The sequence below is a fragment of the Narcine bancroftii genome, chromosome 7 (assembly GCF_036971445.1).
Source record: "Narcine bancroftii isolate sNarBan1 chromosome 7, sNarBan1.hap1, whole genome shotgun sequence".
NCBI classification, from domain to species: domain Eukaryota; kingdom Metazoa; phylum Chordata; class Chondrichthyes; order Torpediniformes; family Narcinidae; genus Narcine; species Narcine bancroftii.
Window position 1 is genome coordinate 153,770,666 of NC_091475.1, and position 21,918 is coordinate 153,792,583.

The window sequence follows — 21,918 nt, forward strand, 5'->3', positions numbered from 1 at the left end:
TTTTTCAGGATGTGGTTAATACTGTGAAGGCCAGCATTTATTACTCATGCTTAATTGCTCTTCTAAAAGCAGTTGAGACTCACCTCCTTGAACTGTTACAGCCCTCTTAGTGAAGTAATAGCGATGTATTTATAATTGAGAAACTGTTATATCCAGATAATCAAAAGCAGGACAAAGCCAATCTGACAAATTATCACCAAATCAGACCACTTACCTATTCAGGCTACTTCAAAAGTGCATCCCAACCTTTACCCCAAACATAGAACACCTCACTGTTATATGAGGAACAATTGTTGGCTCTTGGACTGTTCACTTTGCTGGGTCTACTTTCTAGAACTCCCAGTCCAACATGAGAAGGATTACCTTCTTGGGGACTATAAGCAATTTCCAGAAAGCCCAGACTAAATGAATAAATAGAACAATGAGAATTATAAAGCAGATTTTTCTGCACATGGTTATGCTTGTGGCAAGACTATATAAATTATAAAATATGAACTGATATAGTGAAACTCATCATATTAACATTGATTTAAATTGGGACAGGAAAAAGGGACTTTCAAAGAGTGTAATCAAACAACATTCACAATGAAAGGTAAGACAGATAAATAAAGTTCTTTGCCATATCAGTCTTTTTTTTACCTTAGAAAATCATTATATTCCCTTCTTAAATGAGACAGACTTTTCATTTCCACACCTATTGTTAAATCCCAAACACCTTTAGTTGCTTCAGAAATGACCTTCCCATCATAAGGTCAGAAGCCCGGTAGTCTATAGATAATTGTAGTGTTTAACTCCAATTGAAATTCCTCATATAACAAAATACTTCATGTCAGCAGATAGCAAAACTAGGGCTACATCCAAATTGGCTTGAGAAATGGAAAATAACAGGTGCTCCGTGCACCTGATCATTTCCAACAAGAAAATGTGCAATAGTTAAAGGAATTATCATTTTTAATTTCCCTTGGATATATCACCATTGACCATTCAACTGAATCTGCTCTGTGGATACTAGATTGGAACAGAATTTAATTTCATTGCAGTAGATTAGATTTCAGCATTGAATCATAGAGTGAAACAGCACAGAAACAAATCCTTTGTCCCATCATGTTCATATTGATCATCAAGAACCATCTATGTTGGGATTTATTTATAGAGGGATAACGTACAAGAGCAGGGATGTAATGTTAAAAATCTATAAAGCACTGGTGAGACCTCATGGAGTACTGTGTACAGTTCTGGGTATTGTGTTTGAGAAAAGACATGCTGGCATTGAGAGAAGATTTACTAGAATAATACCAGGAATTTAAGGGTTAATATATGAGGAACAATTGTTGGCTCTTGGACTGTTCTTGTTGGAATACAGAAGGATGAGGAGGTACCTCATAGAAGCATTTTGAAAGCTGAAAAGCCTGCACAGAGTAGGTGGCCTAGATGTTTCCCATGGTAGGTGTTTCTAAAACAAGGGGGCATGACTTCACGATAAAAGGGCATCAATTTAACACAGAGAGTGAAAACTTTCTTTAGTCAGACTGTCATGAGTCTGTGGAAATCATTGCCACAGGCAGCGATGGAAGTGAGGTCGTTGGGTGTATTTAAAGCAGAGATTGACAGGTATTTGATTAATCAGGACATCAAGGGTCAAGGGGAGAAAACCGGGGAATGGGGCTGAGTGGGTGGATGGATCAGTTCATGATTAAAATGGCAGAGCAGACTCGATGGGCCAATGGGCTTACTTCTGCTCCTCTAACTTGTGATATTAACACATATTCCAGTTCTTGATCTGTAACCTTCTAGAGCTTGGCATTTCATGTGCAAGACATTTATTAATTGTTGTGAGAGTCTCTACCTCCATCTGTCTCACAGATAATGCATTACAAACTCCTCCTGGGTGAAGAAAAAATGTTCTTAAATCTCTGCCTTACTTTAAACCAATGATCTCTAGTTACAGTCACCTGTGCTGTGAGGAAGACCAATCAATTGTCTACCCTATTTTATGCCTCCATTGTCCGTTCCCCCCCCCCCCCTCACTTTAACCTTTCTTGTTTCAACAGAAACGGACCCAGCCTATTCAGTGCCACTTCACAACTGGGGCACTCTAAGATCCTTTTAGTTAACAATACCCTGTTGCAAAATAATACTTTCTTGTCAGCTTGATATGTAGTCATGGAGCTTGTTAGATGAATGATTCAAGTCACTGGAAACGCTCAACGTAGGCACAAATATCTGTCACCCCATCCCTAGTAATATCCTCATGAATCCAGAGCAAATGTGTATTTTCTTTACAGTAGTGACCAAAATTCCTCTCTATGTTCTAGATGTTGCCTCACCAATGTATAATAAAACTGTACAATAGCTTCCTTTCTTTTATGTTCTGGGCCCCAATTCATGAAGGTTAGCATCTTGTCTGCCTTCTTTACTACATGATCTACCTGTGCTGTCACCTTCAGGGATCTTGGGACAAATACATTTTGTCTTTGGTTGGCTTCACAAACTGCATCATTTTGCACTAATAAACACCTGCTCTGTGCACGACATGTGTATTATACTATTTTTTCACCAAATGAATAAATATATTTTTGTCTCTTCATTGTTGCTGGTCCACATCCTGGAGATCCCTATGTAACAAACCCGGCAAGTTTTACCTCATCGACTACAGTACAGCAGTACAAGAAGGCAACTCATTTCCACCTTTTGAAGGGAAGCATGGGTTGTCCAATTATGTAGGCTGTGTGAATAACACTAATCTGAAAATAGAATTAATTCAAAATAGAAAAATCCTGGTATTTTTCACTACTTCTATTTATCTGTTATGAATTTGCACTTGTTTAAATGTATGCAAATTTCATTTTTTTGAAATAGTGATGAGATATTTTTCTACTGCATTCTAGGCAGCAATTTAATTCTTTTCAAATCTAAAGATTCACTTTTTTTCCTATTTTGTTATCTACTTTTAGGGATCAATCTGCTGCTCATTTTATTATCACTTGCAAGAATCATTTCAGTTGTTCAAAGTGCATAAATAAATGTAGTATTACCAGTGCCCAGAACTAGTCCAGCAAGGTAACTTCACATTTATGAATTAAATATTTGGAATTCTGTTTGCTTTGTTTATAGCTCTTGTGTACTTGAACCGGAGGAGATTTATGATCACTGCCAGATCTTTTCAACTTATCTCCTAATTAGTTCAACAAAATAATTAATACATAAGTGTATCTCCCATTTTTCATTGTACGAGAGCAAAATATATTACATTTTAGTTACCAAAAACAAAGATTACTTTGCTACTAATGCAAGTGAATTATCAAATATCTAAAAATATAAATAGAAATTATGTGGAATAGAAAACCAAGGGATTTAAAATGTCAAGTGGAGAACAAGTGGGAAATAGAGGAAAGTAATTAGTGATGGTATTTAGACAAAGGAAAGTACAGGATCATAAATTTATGCAAATAATATGAAAATTATAATGAAAAGTGAGTAAGCATTTGAATCATGGCAAATGGAGTATTTTATCCTATGATTAATATGACAGCAATTTTTTTTTAATGTTTGACATTACAGTACAGAAAAACAGGCCACTTAACCCTTCCGGTCTGTGCCGACCAATAAAACTAGCTAGTCCCATTGACCTGCTCTCTTTCGATAACCCTCCTGACCCCTCCCATCCGTGTATTTATCCAATTTATTTTTAAAACTCAAGACTGAATCTGCAATCACTACAGCAGATGGCAGCTCATTCCACACTCCTATCACTCTCTGAGTGAAAAACTTTCCCCTAATGTTCCACTTTCAGCCTAAAGCTCTGACCTTTCGTATTTATCTCCCTCAATCTAAATGGAAACATCCTACTCACATCTACCCTGTCTATACCCCTCATAATCTTTTAAACCTCTATCAAACCTCCCCTCATCCTTCTTCTTTCCAAGGAGTATAGTCCTAACCTGTTTAATCTTTCCCAGTAACTCAACTCCTGAAGATCCAGCAACATCTCAGTAAATGTTCTCTGCACTCTTTCAACCTTATTATAGCTTTCCTGCTGCTGGGCGACCAGAAGTGCACACAATATTCTAAGTGTGTTCTTACCAATGACTTGAATAACTTCAACATAACAGGATTAAGTTTTTAGTGTTAACTAGATCTGAAATTTATTGGTAAATGTCAGAAAAGTAAAATAGTAATAGCTCACCTAACAGCATTTTCCTCAGTCTTCTTCTGCCATTTTTTTCAAAGACGTATATAAATTGTTTAAAAATTGTGGGGACTCTTTTTGAATTACGTTCAAAATCTATGATTTGATATTAATGCAAAGTTGTTGACTAACCAGGTCATTTATTACTCTGATAAGGAGTTTTTTTCCTCTCTTTGCCAACAGCTTTGTTTTTGGTAGTGGGCTTAGATTTTCTTTTTATAATAAAATAATACAGTATTACTATGATATAATTTGTTTGAGAATGCGGGGTACCTTGGATGAAATGGTATGTTCTAAATGTAATGTAGTTTTTTTTTAACTTTTAATATGTATTCTGTATTTTTCAATGTGGAATTTCAATAAAAAATATTGAAAAAGAAAAACATTTATTACATGAGAGATTCTAAAGCACCCAAACAAGGCAGCAGGACTTAACACACAAGCTGAAAGATTCTGGCCTGCAGGACATTCTCAAGGAAATCGAGATCAGAGGTCAGAGAATGATGAGCATCCATTGAAGTAACTCTTCCAGAATTGTCACCTGCTTCATCGAGGTGAGGCAGTGTTTTTACCCATGTGACTGTGGATTGATAGTACCTTTCTACTTAAAGAGTATAAAAATTGGATATAATTTGAGTTCAGATGAGTTCTATCAATGGATCTTCTTTGTGTGCTTGCTTGGGTTGAATACACACATAGTACATCGACAGCTCCAGTGTGGTTCATTCAAAGTTACACCACAGTACACCGTGTCCTAGCTGGCCGTCAACTATCCATCTCAACTAATCCAATATTACTCCATTTGGCCCAAAGCCTTCTATGCAATGGTTTGCAGCTCAGTAAAGAATCATGTGGCACTATTTGATGGACAGTTTATTGTTCCTAGTGTGATGCCAACCAAAAATAATTTGTTTTGTAACCTTCCTCTGCATAAATTGACTATTGTGTTTACTGATACGCTTGTAATTTCAGCGATTCAAAACAAGTGAATCATTAGGAGGACATCCTGAGAATGAAATAAGGCACCAAATAAATCAGACATTTTTCTTCCTTTAACTTTCAATTTCCACTGCATTAAAATGAAATAATAACATTTCACACTGAATCATATCAATGGGTTTTTGAATTCTAGGTATGTGATGCAGAATTACTTCACAATGTGCAAAGAATGATAAGTCTTTAGACATCTGACTGTTTGTTCCAGATTATTTTCCTTGCTGGATTCATGGTCATCTATTTGTTTTTCATTAAATTTTCATATAAATCAGTGACATTTTTCAAGGTTATATGCTCATTGTTTAAAATCTCCAATTCCTTCCACTCTTTTCACTATTACCACGGTATTCTCAACTACATTACATTGTAATTATGATAAGGATTTATTCTTCTCCATCTCAATCTCTCCATGCCATTCCCCTCAAATATATCTCCCTGTCCTCTGGGATTACTTTCTTTTGGTTTCATTGATATCTATCAGAATCAGGGCAACTGCTCTAATGACATAATTCTTCATTGCTGCCTGCTACATTCTAGGTCAGGAATGTATCTTCAGCCATCTCATTTCTGAAGGATATAGAAGGAGTTTGTACATTCTGCCTGTGTCTGCGTGGGTTATCCCTGGGGGCTCCAGTTTCCTCACACCATTCAAAACATACTGGGGTTAAAGGTCAATTGGGTCTAATTGGGTGGCATGAGCTTGTGGGCCAAGAATGTTTGTTACCATTGCTTTATGTCTAAATTTAAAAATTTTAATTCAAAAATTTAACAATACCACATCAAACGTTAATCCTGTGATTGCTATTCTTCAAAGGTTCCAAAACTACCAAAACCTTTGTGTTGCAATGCTTACCGTTACCAAGTCAAGACTTCTGCTGCTTTCTAATTTCATAGTGCATTCATGAAAATTGGCTGAACCAGGGCTGATATCCCCCAATAAAACAGCCTCCGTTATTCCCAATGACCTCCTTCCTTCTGTTCCCTGAGAAGAAATTATATTTTGACTAGGCTGCTTTGCAGCAGGCACCATTGGTAAATTCCAAATTAAAAATTATGTGTTCTGTTGAAAGCCTTAATCTTAATTCAGATATTAAACAATCTGAAGTAGTAAATACACTGGCACATCCTAGACATGACAGGTGTCACTTATTCAAATACACTGCTTAATCTTGAGTCAGCACAACCATTCCCCAGCTCTACCCTCGGACCTTCCATTCTCTGTTAAACTGATGGTTCCCTGGTGATACCCCTCCAGCAGACCAGACTCATTCTCAGTATTACTCTTCTGCTTATCTGACTGCACACTTGGCACCACCCTCCATCAGCTCAGCTGCTCTCTCTTCGTGCTACCAGTCCATTGGCAGGCTGCTTTCTCAGTACTAGTCTCTCTGCTATCACTCCAACATCACTCCAGCTGCTCAGAACTGCCCTTCTGACAGCCTGTTGCTCCCTTTATGCTACCCTTTCATCAGCCTCCCATTCTCTCAGTCATAACTTCTCTGTCACATCACTACTCAGTGCTGTTTTTTTCTTAGCAATGGAATGACTGTACTGTAAAATTGTTTCCCATCTGTCATTTTATCTTCCAATTACTTAAATTTAATGTTTAATTGGTAAAAATAACACCAAACATAACAAATTGTCAGTTAAGTTGCTTCAAATGGAAGGAAATGGAGGATCTAAGTCCTCACTAATCCATCCGAAACTTCCAAACAAAGAAATCTGGGATGAAACAACCAAGAAAGACAGTGAATCAGAGATGGTGAGATCAATTGCAAATTAGATACAGAAGGACAAATGAGGAGACAGATTTAAAAAAAGATAATATGTTGTGTTAAATGCTTGAGATATTAGGAATAAATATTATCAACTGAGATAGAATTTGTAAATGTTGAGCATTTGGCCTTCTAGAGTGAGGTTATGTAACACTCACTTAGCTAACAGATTGATTTACTTTGTTTATTTGTAGAATGAGTGATCATTTGTTTGGGCATTGTATAGGATCTGATATTGCCTCCTTGCCCAAGGTTTTATTTACGTGCATATAATTGTTAATTTCCATTGCATTTCTTCAGGACCTCTTAGCTTTAACAGAACAAATGCCATAATTTTGGGATGATCAGAATGTTCTCTTAACTTCTTTGGGGGAAATTGAGAAATATTTGTAATCACATCAAAATTATCCAATATGTGAAATTCACTGCAAGATGGTTTTGGAAAATACGGGGAACACATTTGCTCAACTATGCCTTTTCAATAAATCTTACTGTAAGCTTACTTCCTCTATACTGTATTTGAAAGCACATTGTTACAATTTTGGTTAATTTTTTTACCATTTTCAGTTGCATTATTTACTTTTCCAATTGGTTTGCCAATGCAAATTCATCGTAATTACTGTATGATCAGCATGGTGTGGTAGAAACATTTAAAATAGAATAGTGTAGCACATTGCAGGCTCTTCTCCCCATGATGTTGTACCAACGTATTTGAAACAATTCCACATCAAACTAATACACAAAAGTTCTCGAGAAATTCAGCAGTTCAAGTAACATCTATAGCCCCTTTCAGGTACATTCTCCACCAGGAATGCGCCTGCAGAAGTGGATTCAGATCTGTGGAATGGTCGTTCAGCGCAGCGCTGGCCACCTGAAAGGGACTGCTGCATAGGAGGAGCCTCGGAGCACACTCCAGCTCCTGTCCCTTCGGGATGCCGGAACTGGGGTTGCCAGTGCAGGACTACAGGGCTGGGGTGGCCGGTGCAGGACGTCAGGGGTCGGGCATCCATGCCGGCTGCTCCAGCCCTGATGTTCTGCACCGGCCACCCCAGCCATGAAGTCTTGTGCTGGCCACCCCAGCTCTGTAGTCCTGCGCTGACTGCCCCAGCCCTGTAGTCCCGCACTGCCCACCCCAGCCCTGATGTCCCACACTGGCCACCCCAGCCCTGACATCCCGCACCGGCCACCCCAGCCCTGACATCTTGCACCAGCCACTCCAGCCCTGACATCCCGCACTGGCCACCCCAGCCCTGACATCCTGCGCCAGCCACTCCAGCCCTGACATCCCGTGCTGGTTTCCCCTGCCCTGACATTCCGCACCAGGGGGCAGGGGAGGCAGGAAGGGGGACTTTCAGGTGCTTGCCATCTGATTGTCATCCTATTAGCAGCCACTTTGAGGTGGTTGCATTCAGGTACCTGGAGGACTTCAGTGCTCCAGCGATTATCCCTCTTGGAGGAAGGTTGAAAAGTGCGCACAGTGGTGCCTCCTGCTCTTTCAGGTGGCCTCCCGACAGCCGCATAGGGGTAGAATATGTGGCTTTACATAGGGGTATTTTGGCCACCTGAAAGTGTCTCATGGCTAGGAGAGCAATTCTTCTTAAATGGAAGGATCTCACTCCACCTACTCCAGTTCAATTGTTTCCTCAAGCCATAGCCTGTTTGAATTTAGAGAAAATTAGAAGTGCTACATTTGATTCCTCTGTTAAATTTGAAGAAACTTGGCACCCATTCACACAATATTTTCATATGATATAATTTCTAACATTTTCTCTGATTTATAGTCCCTTCCTGATACCATTAAGTTTGTCTTTTGGATGAGGGCCAGGCTTCTTATGTTTGATGAATGCTGATCCAAGGCTTTCTAGTTTTTTGTTTATTTGTCTTTTAGATTAGTATTAGTTTTTTCTATAAAGTGAATTCTTTTCTCTTTATTGAGTACTATTGTTATTTACTGATTGCTGTATATTGTAATCTTTTCAATTATGTATCCTTATTCTATCCAAGAATTGTTTATTGCATATTTTATATTAAAATCAATTAAAAGATTGAAAGTTTAGTTTATTTTCACATGTACAGAAATACTGTGAAAAGCTTAGTAATGTTGAAGCTTTCTAAGAACCTTCTTGGAATATTGTGTTCAGTTCTAGTCACCTCAACATAGGTAAGATTGGATGCCATAGAGAAGGTGCAGAGGAGATTTACAAGAATGTTGCCTGGATTAGAGAGCATGGCTTAGGAGGATAGGTTGAGTGAACTTGGTCTTTTCTCCTCGCAGCTACTGAAGGTGAGGGGTGACCTGATAGGGGTGTACAAGATGATGAGAAGCAGAGATCGTGTGGATAGAGGCTTTTTTTCCCCAGAGGTGAAATGGCTAACATGAGTGGGCATAAGTTTAAAGGTGCTTGGGAGTAAATACCAGGTGGAAATAAGAGGCAAGTTTGTCACACAGGGTGGTGGCTGCATAGAATTTGCTGCTGGCAATGGTTGTGGATGCAGGTATGGTAGGATATTGGTTGTGGATGAGGGTATGGTAGGATATTGGTTGTGGATGCAGGTATGGTAGGATATTGATTGTGGATGCAGATATGGTAAGATATTGGTTGTGGATGCAGATATGGTAGGATATTGGTTGTGGATGCAGATATGGTAGGATATTGGTTGTGGATGCAGATATGGTAGGATATTGGTTGTGGATGCAGGTATGGTAGGATATTGGTTGTGGATGCTGGTATGGTAGGATATTTTAATGGTTGTGTATGGAGATATGGTAGGATATTTTAATGGTTGTGGATACAGGTATGATAGGATATTGGTTGTGGATGCAAGTATGGTAGGATATTGGTTGTGGATGAGGGTATGGTAGGATATTGGTTGTGGATGCAGGTATGGTAGGATATTGGTTGTGGATGCAGATATGGTAGGATATTGGTTGTGGATGCAGATATGGTAGGATATTGGTTGTGGATGCAGATATGGTAGGATATTGGTTGTGGATGCAGGTATGGTAGGATATTGGTTGTGGATGCTGGTATGGTAGGATATTTTAATGGTTGTGGATGGAGATATGGTAGGATATTTTAATGGTTGTGGATGCAGGTATGATAGGATATTGGTTGTGGATGCAAGTATGGTAGGATATTGGTTGTGGATGCAGGTATGGTAGGATATTGGTTGTGGATGCAGGTATGGTAGGATATTTTAAGATGCTATTAAATAAGTACGTGCAACTGATTTAAAAAAAATTGAGTTTATGCAGGAGGAAAAATCTCGGCAGTTGTTAGATTATATTTGAGATTTACCATCACAGTCATACATGACATTACATACCACCCTGAGATTCATTTTTCTGTGGGTGAGGCAGAATTACCACTTATTGGTCATGCAAAATAAAACTCTCTATACCGCACATACATGTTAACAAACAAAGAACAGTAAATAGATAACTAATACAAACAAACTGACTGTGCAACACAGAGAATTAAAAAAATAAAGTGCACAAGAAAGAGTCCTTAAATGAGTCCCTGTTTAAGATTGATGTTGAGGAGTCTGATGGTGGAGGGGGTGAACCTGGTGATGTGAGTCTTGTGGCACCTAGACCTCTTTCCTGATGATAGCAGTGAGAACAGAGCATATACTGGTTGGTGTGAATCCTAGATGATTGCTGCTGCTCTCCAACGACAGCATTCCTTGTAGATGTTCTCAATAATAGGGAGGGTTTTGCCTGTGATATCCTGGTCCATTACCTTTTGCAGGGCTTTATGCTCAGGAGTATTGGTATCCTCATAGCAGCCTGTGATGCATCTGGTCAGTACACCATACATCTGTAGAAATTTGACAGGATTTCTGATGTCATGCCAAACCTTCCTAAATTCCTGAGGAAGTAGAGGCACTGATGTGCCAATGCCATTAATATGTTCAGTCCAGGAAAGATTCTCCAAGATAGTGATTCCCAAGAACTTATATTTGCTCGCCCTCTCCACCTCTCATCCCCCAATGATCACTGGATTGTAGACCTCTGGCTTTCCCTTCCTGAAGTCATCAATCGACTCCTTAATTTTGGTGACATTGAGTACAAGGTTGTGGTTGGTGCACGATTCAGCCATGTTTTCAATCTCCCTCTTGTATACTGACTCATCCTCTTTCTTTATACAACCCACTACAGTGGCAGATGGTAGATGGTGTTGTTATTATTTTTCTTAACCACACAGTCATAGATGTAAAATGAGTAGAACAGGAATGCAGCCCTGTGGTGCTCCAGGACTGATGGAGATCGTGGAGCTGTTCTTTCCAATCCTCACTGATTGTGGTCTGGAGGGGAGGAAATCCATGATCCAATTACACAGTGAGGTGTTGAGTCTCAGTTCTTGGAGTTTGATGATCAATTTGGAGGGAATGATGGGGATGATGAGGGTATTAGGTTATTAAATTGGCACAACATTGTGGAGCAGAGAGTCAACCAATGCATTAGATTTCTATGTTCGATATCAGCCATTGTCAACAGGAGCCATGCAACCTATTGGGAGGCACAGAACATTTAAGGAGGTCCACAAACTGAAATCATGAAGTTTTTAAAAAGTTTTTTTTTGTGTAGTCAGCAGGAGAGAAGTTACATACGAAACCAACTAAACTTGACAGCTTCACAGGGAAGGGGGTCCACAAACTTTCAGAAGAGTCTAAGGGGGTCATAGACAAAAAAAAGGTTGAGAATGGCTGTTCTCTATTATATGGAAACATGGATGTATGATATGGACAGAGAATCAAGAAAGGTAATCCCTTGAAGCCTCTTCTGAAAGTTATGGTTGAAGTACCTCACACTCAATCATTTGGAGTGGCTGGAAAGTAACATGAGGCTTCTTCTCCGACAAATAAAAGGTCCAACAACACTAAAATATGTAGAGAACCAGTAAAATTTTAAAACTCTGTTCTAATTCTTCAGCATTCCTTGTTTTGTACACAGATAGTTTCACTGTTTGAAGAATGGAAGCTATAATCATTTCCCATCTTTGGCTGCCCTGAAGAGTTTCGGATTTGACCACGTTGTGTAGGACTGTAATCATCTGTATCACCAAATGGTGGCATGTTCACGCTAAATCATGGAATAGGATGGAAATACATGGATGTGGAAGGTTTCACTTTGGTATTCAAAGGAACACACCAGGAAGCCTCAATTTTCTATGCAAGGCTGGTTTCAAGAGCAGAAAAGGTTATTGAATGTTAAACAGGCTTTAGGCCTTGAACATTGTCATCAGACACCAGTATTTGCAATTCAGACAAGTTGAAACCTCTATTTTAATCCCACCCACATTCTGTTTTATTCAAGCATGAAGTTGTAATCAGCCCTGAAGCATTCATTTTCATTTCAGCAATTTGAAACAAGTTCTTTAGTTTGTTTAATTACACCCATGCTGGTAGTTATGCCAATGTCAACATGACTTACCTACAAACTCATGATCAACCCCTCTGAAGTGCAATCAGTATATCTAAAATCTTACATTTGACTGGATATTTCCTATCAAGCTTCACCATTACAAATTTCTGTTTGACTGTTTATAATGGAAATTGCCTATTTAAATTTGTCACACTGTGCATATATTCTATTACCAGTCATAATACTGTCACCGATTTACATTTTCCAGATCATCATAGCTTATCCTTTTACAGCGAATGTAAATGATCGTCTTCCTTTCAAATGTCCTTAGCATTGAAGTTACTTATACATAATACCTAAAATGTAAAATATGGAATAGAATGAACTGTAATGAGGTTGCTATGGCTATAGCTAGGTTATAGCTTTCAGTTTTAGCCCTAAGGCTGTAGCTCGAATCTGCAGAAGAAAGACACACACACCAGTAGAGTGTATTCAACATTGAATTTATTCAGTAGCAGCTCTGCCTTTCATAGTCAGCTTCGCCGCATCACCACTGGGGTGTGACTTGAGCGGGCAGGCTGCCAATTGGTTACCTCGAATGCCCAGGCCCTGATTGGGACCCCTGTGATCCACTGGCAGTGATTGGCCAGTTTCACCACTCTGCCGGTGGTCTATGGAAATGGGCGTTTCAGCTCGCACGATGCTTTGCTGCTCGCCTCATTCGATGGCCATTTCCTGTGTCAGCCCGAGGCATGGGCTGCTACACAGGCCAGTCCCTCCCCTCCCAGAACTGGCAATTGGGCACTGTATTTAGGAAGCTGATCTCTGCGCCGTGGGGCTGGGGAAGTGATGGGTTGGTCAAAGTCCAAGTAGGCCAGCTTCAACTGGTCGAGTGTGAAAGTCTCTTCCTTGCCACCAAAGTGGAGCCATTGTATCTGAGGACATGGTTCAGCCCCTCGTAAGGCTGCTGTAGAGGTGGCTGGTGAGCCCCACGCCGAACAAACACATATGTACAATCAGTAAAGATTTTTGGGATGCAAGTGCAAGGTTAGCCGTGGGGTCTAAGTTTAGCAGGGACCAGCATGCCTAGGCGTTCACATGGTCAGGACAATGTGGTCAATGGGGGCTTCCCTAAGTCTGTATTTTCCCAGTATAACTAGGGGTGCACCATAGACCATCTTGGCAGAAGATGCCTCGAGGTCCTCCTTGGGTGCGGTGCAGATGCCTAACAGGACTCAAGGGAGTTTGTCGGCCCAGTAAGCCCCATGCCATTAAGGCTGCCTTAAGATATCTGTGGAACCTCTTCACCAACTAGTTGGCCTGTGGGTGATATGCTATAATGTGGTGGAGTTGTGTCCCCAGCGTGTGGGCTAAGGCAGTCCACAGACTGGAAGTGAATTAAGATGTCATGCTTCTGTGGAAGCTTCTGATATTGACACCACCTCTGGTCATCTGGTAGAAATTTGTGAGAAGGTAATGCGCGCCTCTAGATATGGGTGGGGTCCCCACAATGTCAATGTGCAGGTGGCTGAAATGGTGACATGCTGGCTCAAATGTCTGTGGTGGAGCTTTGATATGAGTCTGGATTTTAGATGTCTGGCATTGAGTACAAGTCCTGGCAAACAGGGCGACCTCTTTGTGAAGGCCATGCCAAACATAATTGTTTGCCACCATTTTGATGGCAATCCTGATGGAGGGGTGAGCCAAGTTGTGGACCGTGTTGAAAATCTGCCTCTTCCATGCAGCCAGAATGACAGGGCGAGGTTTACCCATTGAGATGTCACAGAGTAGCGTGTGATTGCCGGGCGCAATCTGGATGTCCTCCAGTTGTAAGCCAGTGAGCGCTTTCTGGTACACTGGAATGTCAGGGTCTGCTTGCTGTGAATCAGCAAGGGCCACGTAGTCGATACCAGGGGTATGGTTGTCCACCGCCAAGATACCCGGATGGGATAGGGTGTTGGCCACCACGTTGGATTTGCAACTATGTGTACAATGTCCGTTGTAACTTCAGATATGTAGGACAGGTGCTGCTGTTGCCTGGATCTGACACACTTCTAAAGACGAAGGTAAGGGGTTTGTGGTCTGTTTAAATTATGAACATCCTGCCCTCCAGGAAGTAATTAAAGTGCTGAATTGCCAGGTATGAGCCTAACAGTTCTCTATCAAAGGCACTGTTCTTGAGCTCTGGTGTCCTGAGGTATTTACTGAAAAAGCCCAGCAGTTGCCATTGTCTATTTACCAGTTGCTCAAGTACACCCCCGACCGCTAAGTTTGTCATGAAAGCAGTCAGGGCATCTGTCCACAGGTGCTCGAGAAGGGTGGCATTGGGTAGGGCGGTTTTGGTGACCTGGAAAGACTCAGTCGTCTCATGAGTCCATTATATGTTTTTCTTGGGTCCTGCGATGCGGGGAAAGAGTGGGCTCATGATGTAGGCCACTGCAGGTATGAAATGGCGATAAAAGTTGACCATACCTGCAAACTCTTGCACTCCCTTCGCTGTTGATGGCATGGGGAAAGAGCAAATAGCATTCATCTTAGTGGTAACGGTCTGGCTCCATGTTGGTCAGTACAATGGCCCAGGAAGTCAATAGTCTCGCGACCAAACTGGCACTTGGCCAAGCTGATGGTTAGGCTGAAATCACTCAGCCTGGAGAATAATTGTTTTCAGGGGCGGTGGGCTTGGTGCGGGTGTGGCTGGCAATTAAAATGTCATCAAGGTAGATGAAGGCAAAATGCAGATCCCGGCCCACTGCATCCATCAGCCTCTGTAAAGTCTGAGCCATGTATTTTAACCTGAAGGGCATGTGGAGAAATTCAAACAATCCAAAGGGGGTTATGATGACAGGTTTTGGGATGTCTTTGGGGTATACCGAGATCTAGTGATAGCCCCTGATAAGGTCCACTTTGAGAATATCCGTGCCCCTTCCAGGTTTGTGGTGAAGTCTTGGATATGGGGCACAGGATATCTGTCCAGTATGGTGGCCTCGTTGATACGGCGGAAGTCTCCGCATGGCCTCCAACTACCCGCTGCCTTGGGGACCATGTGGAGAGGGGAGGCCCAAGGATTATCAGAGAGCTACACAATGCCAAGTTCCTCCATCTCTTTGAACTCATCCCTGGCTAGGTTGAGTTTCTCGGGGGAGATGCCATGCCCTGGCATGAAGGGGAAGGCCCTCTGTAACAATTTGGTGCTTCACCCCATGTTTGGGTTCTGCCGAATGGAAGTGAGGTGTGGTGATGGAGGGGAATTCTGCTAGGACCCGAGCGAATTCGTTGTCGGCAGTACTCACTGAGTGCAGATGGGGGTTGGTGAGTTCGATGCCCCTGATCGATAGTGACTGAAATGTCCAGGCGTGCACCAGCTGGGGCTCCTTGATATCCACCAGGAGTAAGTTAGCCCGCAGGAAATCTGCACCCAGTAATGGTTGTTGCACGGCTGCCATCGTAAACTTCCAAGTGAATTGTCTGTCCCTGAAGCGTAGGGGAATGGTATGGGTGCCTAATGTTCGGATATTGTAACCATTTTCCCCTTGGAGCTCCTGGCCCATTTTGCCACAGCAGGCCTCCAGGCTGGTTGGGGGAATGATGCTGCATTGGGCCCCAGTGTCCACCAAGAAACATCAGCCCAAAAGGGAGTCTTGAATGTGTAGCAGGCTATGCAGTTGGCTGGCCATTTTTCCATTAACAACGGCTGGCCTGTACCTTTCCCTGGAATGTGCAAGGTGAGTGGCATTGACAGGCCTCGGAACTTCACTGTCAGTGATATAAACAGTATTGCTTACTGGTGGGGTGGGGCATTCGGGTGGTCAGACAGTTGGTCGATGGTCTTCCTGGCCGGGCGCTGATGATGCAGTGCTGTCACCTGCTCGAGCAAAGTGCAGGTGTCCCTCTTTGCTGCCCATAGCAAGTCTGCTCAGACAGCCACCTTCCTGGGGTTATTGAAATCTTCCTCCGCGATGGGCAGTCAAATATCCTCGGGCAGCCTCTCCAGGAAGATCTGCTGGAGCAGTGTCCAGGAGGTGTGGCCATCATTGAGAGTGAGCATGTCACTCATGAGGGTGGAAGGGGTCCTGTCTCCAAAACCATCGCTATGCATCAGTCGAGTTGAGGGCCCGAAAATGTGGGTGAACAGCTCTTTGATGGCCACATACCTTCCTTTTTCGAGGGGCTGCTGGATGAAGTTGATGATGCGGGCTGCGGTGTCCTGATCGAAGGTGCTGACTATATGGTAGTAGCATGTGTCATTTACGGAGATCCATTGAATGGTGAACTGCACCCTGGCTTGCTGGAACCACACCTGTGATGTCAAGAAGCCGGGCAGCTTCAATGCTATGGCGTTGATCGCAGATTGCTCTTCCACCTTTGGGTCCAAAGTGTCGTTTGGACCAGTTTGGGTCACCAATGTAGTGAGGTTGCTATGGCTACAGCTAGTATATAGCTCTCAGTTATAGCCCCAAGGCTGTAGCATGAATCCGTAGAAGAAGAAAGACACACACAGACCAGTAGAATGTATTTGACACTGTTTATTTAGTGGCAACTCTACCTTTTATAATCAGCTCACCTGGGCATGGCTTGAGCAGGCTGGCTGCCGATTGATTACCTCGGATGCTCGGGATCCGATTGAGCACTGGCAGTGATTGGCCAGTTTCACCGCTCTGCCGATTGTCTATGAAAATGGGTGTTTCAGCCCGCACTATGCTTTGCTGGTCGCTGTGTTTGACAGCCTTTTCCTGTGTTGACCTGAGGCATGGGCTGCTATAGCACAGTTTTTAAATAGAGTCTTTAAGTATATCTATGTGGGCTCTATCTATGAATACAATGGGAATCATAAGATTACATTTGGCCTTGTTTCTGTCAAAATGCATTCACCATGTGATAGTACATGTGTTTATTATATAACAAACTGGAAACTACTTGAAAAATAAAGGAATGTTAAAGGTAATGATGGAAAAACGGAAAGAGAAGATAAACAAAATATAAAATGGCTACGCTGAACTATATGACTCTAAATATTAATGGAATACATAACCAAATTAAAAGGAAGAAACTACTAAATTTACTGAAAAAGGAAAAAATAGATATAGCATTTGTCCAAGAAACACACTTAACTGAATTGGAGCACAAGAAATTAAAGAGAGATTGGGTAGGACATGTAACAGCAGCATCGTATAATTCAAAAGCAAGAGGAGTGGCTATATTAATTAGCAAAAATGTGCCATTTAAAATAGAAGAGGAAATAATAGATCCAGCAGGGAGATATGTTATGATAAAATGTCAGATATATTCGGAGCTTTGGAATCTACTTAATATATATTCACCTAACGAGGAAGATCAAAAGTTTATGCAAGATATCTTTTTGAAGGTAGCTAATACGCAAGGGAACATACTAATAGGAGGGGATTTCAATCTGAATTTGGATCCAAATATGGATAAAACGGGGAAAAAAATTAACAGGAAGAACAAAGTAACCAAATTTATAATTAAATCAATGCAAGAAATGAAACTTGTGGACATATGGAGGAAACAAAACCCAAAAGAAAAGGAATACTCATACTACTCGACTAGACATAAAACATACTCAAGAATAGACCTATTTTTGTTATCAGCTAGTATGCAGGATAGAGTAAGAAAAACAGAATATAAAGCGAGAATGCTATCGGACCATTCACCCTTAATACTGACAGTAAAGCTAGAGGACATCCCTCCAAGAATGTATAGATGGAGATTAAACCCCATGCTACTTAAAAGACAGGATTTTAGAGAATTTATTGAAAAACAATTAAAAATGTACTTTGAAGTAAATACGGAATCAGTGGAAGATAAGTTTATACTATGGGACGCAATGAAAGCATTCATTAGAGGACAAATAATAAGTTATGCAACCAAGATGAAGAAGGACTATAATTAGGAAACAGAGCAGTTGGAAAGGGAAATAATAAACATAGAAAAAAAATTAGCAATAAAGGAAGATACAACCAAAAGAAGAGAATTGGCGGATAAAAAAATAAAATATGAAACATTACAAACATATAAGGTGGAGAAGAATATAATGAAGACAAAACAGAAATATTATGAACTAGGTGAAAAAACACACAAAATCCTAGCATGGCAGCTTAAGACAGAGCAAACTAAGAAAATGGTATTGGCAACAAGGAAAAAAGACAAACAAATTACATATAATCCAAAAGAAATTAAGGAAAACTTCAGAGAATTCTATGAACAATTATACCGAACTGAAAACGAAGGGAAAGAAGGGAAAATAGATGAATTTTTGACTAAAATTGAACTACCAAAACTACAAATAGAGGAACAAAATAAATTAACAGAACCATTTGGAACAGTAGAAATACAAGAGATAATAAAAAATTTACCAAATAATAAGACACCAGGAGAGGATGGACTCCCAATAGAATTCTACAAAACATTTAAAGATCTAATAATACCGCCCCTCCTGGATGTAATCAACCAGATTGATGAGACACAAAACTTACCAGATTCATGTAAAACAGCAATAATTACAGTGATACTAAAACAAGGGAAAGATCCACTCTCACCAGCGTCATATAGACCAATATCGCTGCTAAACACAGATTATAAGATAATAGCTAAACTATTAGCAAACAGATTAGCAGAACAGGTACCGAAAATGGTAAATTTAGACCAAACTGGATTTATCAAAAAAAGACGCACAACAGACAATATTTGTAAATTTATTAACTTAATTCATGCAGTAGAAAGAAATAAAGCACCGGCAGTAGCAGTTGCTTTAGACGCAGAGAAGGCCTTCGACAGAGTAGAATGGAATTACTTGTTCAAAGTATTGCAAAAATTCAGTTTACCGGAGAAGTATATTAATTGGATTAAAGCATTATATGAGGGACCGTTAGCGAAAGTGACAGTAAATGGACATGTATCAAAGCAATTTAACTTAAGCAGGTCAACGCGGCAGGGATGCCCACTATCACCATTATTGTTTGCGCTAGCTATAGAACTACTAGCAGAATCGATAAGAATAGATAATAATATAAAAGGAATAAAAATAAAAGACAGGGAATATAAAATCAGTCTATTTGCGGATGATGTGATAGTGTACTTAACAGAACCAGAACTATCAATAAAAGAACTATATAAGAAATTGAAGGAATATGGAGAAGTGTCGGGATACAAGATAAACGTAAATAAAAGTGAAGCAATGCCTATGAATAACGCGGATTTCTCAAAATTTAAGGAGGAATCCCCATTCAGATGGCAAATGCAGGCAATAAGATACCTAGGTGTGCAAATAAACAAAAATCTAGGCCAATTATATAAACTCAATTACAATCCACTAATGAAAAAATTACAGGACGATTTAGAGCATTGGAAAGAGCTACCACTAACACTGATAGGAAGGATAAACTGTATTAAAATGAACATTTTTCCAAGGATACTATACTTATTTCAGGCATTGCCAATACAACTGACAGAAAAATTCTTCAAAGAGTTAAAGAAAATAATAAGGAGATTTTTATGGAGAGGGGGGAAACCGAGGATAGCACTAGATAAATTAACAGAATGGTATAAACAAGGAGGCTTACAATTGCCAAACTTCAAAAATTATTATAGAGCCGCACAATTAAGGTACCTATCAGATTTTTATCAAACAAGGGAAAAACCAGACGGGACGAGACTAGAATTAGATAAAATAGGGGAAAAGATACCTGAACACATATTATATAAATGGGACGAAAAATTGGTACAACATAGAACTTCTCCAGTATTACACCATCTCCTCCATATATGGAAGAAGATTCATGTAGAAAGAAATAAAATAAATGATCAAATACCAAAACTAATATTGACGCAAAATAAGCTACTCCCTTTTACAATAGACAACCTTTCCTTTAGAAAATGGGAAAAAAAAGGGATTAAAAGAATAGAAAATTGTTTTTCAGGAAGTAGATTCTTATCCTTTGAACAAATGAGAGATAAGTACAATATAACTGGAGATACAGCGCTGGCATATTACCAACTGAGATCCTACTTGAAAGATAAATTAGGAAGCAATTTGAGTTTACCAGAGGGAAGTAACCTTGAATATGTGATTACAGATACAATGTTAATCAAAAGATTTATAACAAATATGTATATCAAACTGCAAGAAAAGGAGAATGAGGAAACAAATGGTAAAACTAAACAAAAATGGGAACAAGATTTAAATATAAAGATAAAAAAGGAAACATGGGAGAAATTATGTTCTGGAACGATGAGAAATACAATAAATACGAGGCTGCGTATGATACAATATAATTGGTTACACAGACTATACATTACACCGCAAAAGTTAAATAAATGGGACCCAACAGTATCTGATAGATGTTTTCGATGTAAAAAAGAAAGGGGAACAACAATTCATGCAATCTGGACATGTGAGAGAGTAGAAAAATTTTGGGATGATCTCAATCAGATATTAAATAAAATAACAGAAAACAATATACCAAAGAATCCAGAGATCTTTCTCCTAAGTAACATAAAAAATAAAGAATTTGGAATTGACTTGGAAGATGCACAAAAAAGATTTGTCAAGATAGCCCTAGCCGTAGCAAAAAAATGTATTATGTCAACCTGGAAATTGGAAGATAATTTGAAAATACAACAATGGTATATAGAAATGAATAAATGTATTCCATTAGAAAAAATAACATATAGTTTAAGAAATAATATTGAAATATTCGAACAAGTATGGGAGCCTTACATTAAATACAATAGCGAAAACCTACCGGGAACAAACATTACCTAAGTTGATGGAAGGAGAAGAAAAGAAAAGAATGGACTCAGTAGAATTTCTGGTGTATTTTTGTTGAATGACAACATTGTCTGACTGAATTAATGCAACCTAGATTGTATACCTAAAATGGATGAGAGGGGGGTGGTGGGGGGGGTGGCTTGGGAGGAGGGAGGGGGGGGGGAGAAAAAATCACTGTAAATGTGTGGAAAAGAAAAAGTGTATATCATGGCTATTGTGATTTATGGTGTGAAAAATAAAAAAATTTATATACAGAAAAAAAAAGAAAAAGAAAAATAACGGAATGTTCACATCATTCATCGTGATTACATATGGTAAGGAACAGATCTATCATAAGTCATATGTTACCATATATTACTATATGTGGACTATAGACGTTGGTGTACACATTGTGAAATCGCTGTGCACATTGTCGATTTGATATATAAAGGGGTAAGTCGATGTGCATGCTGTGGCGTCTAGTGCTAGACTGACAGCTCCAGGCTTGCATGCTGGGCTAAAATACATCACTGCTTCTGTCACATGGACAAGAAGTGACATCCCCAGTGATGTCATCAGCTCAGATAAAAACCTGTTTTGGATGCAGGTCAATTTCCCACATTTTCCACAGCACGTCCACCATTTCTAGAGCCGGTTCGGATGCTGGTAAGTGGGTCGCCACATGACACCACACCCCCCCTCCCCCCCCCCCAAGAACCGGAAATCCCGCTGCGGACCCTCAAAGACTGAATTTCTTTTTGTTTGGTCGGCCTTCCTCCCTGCCAAGGTGCCTGAACCATGACTGGTTCGTTCAGATCCAGATGGG

At 40.2% G+C, this 21,918-nt stretch overlaps 1 long non-coding RNA gene across 2 annotated transcripts in view; it reads left to right on the forward strand.

Annotated features, from left to right (window-relative positions):
• The window catches only part of LOC138739235 (uncharacterized), a 49,854-nt gene extending 37,378 nt beyond the window's left edge, over positions 1-12,476 (forward strand). For both annotated transcript variants that reach the window (XR_011342102.1, XR_011342103.1), the window contains exons 4-6: positions 2,955-3,060; positions 4,568-4,743; positions 11,918-12,476. This is a non-coding gene — a long non-coding RNA (uncharacterized lncRNA). The remainder of the gene's footprint in view (positions 1-2,954; positions 3,061-4,567; positions 4,744-11,917) is intronic.
• The last annotated feature ends 9,442 nt before the right edge of the window (positions 12,477-21,918 follow it).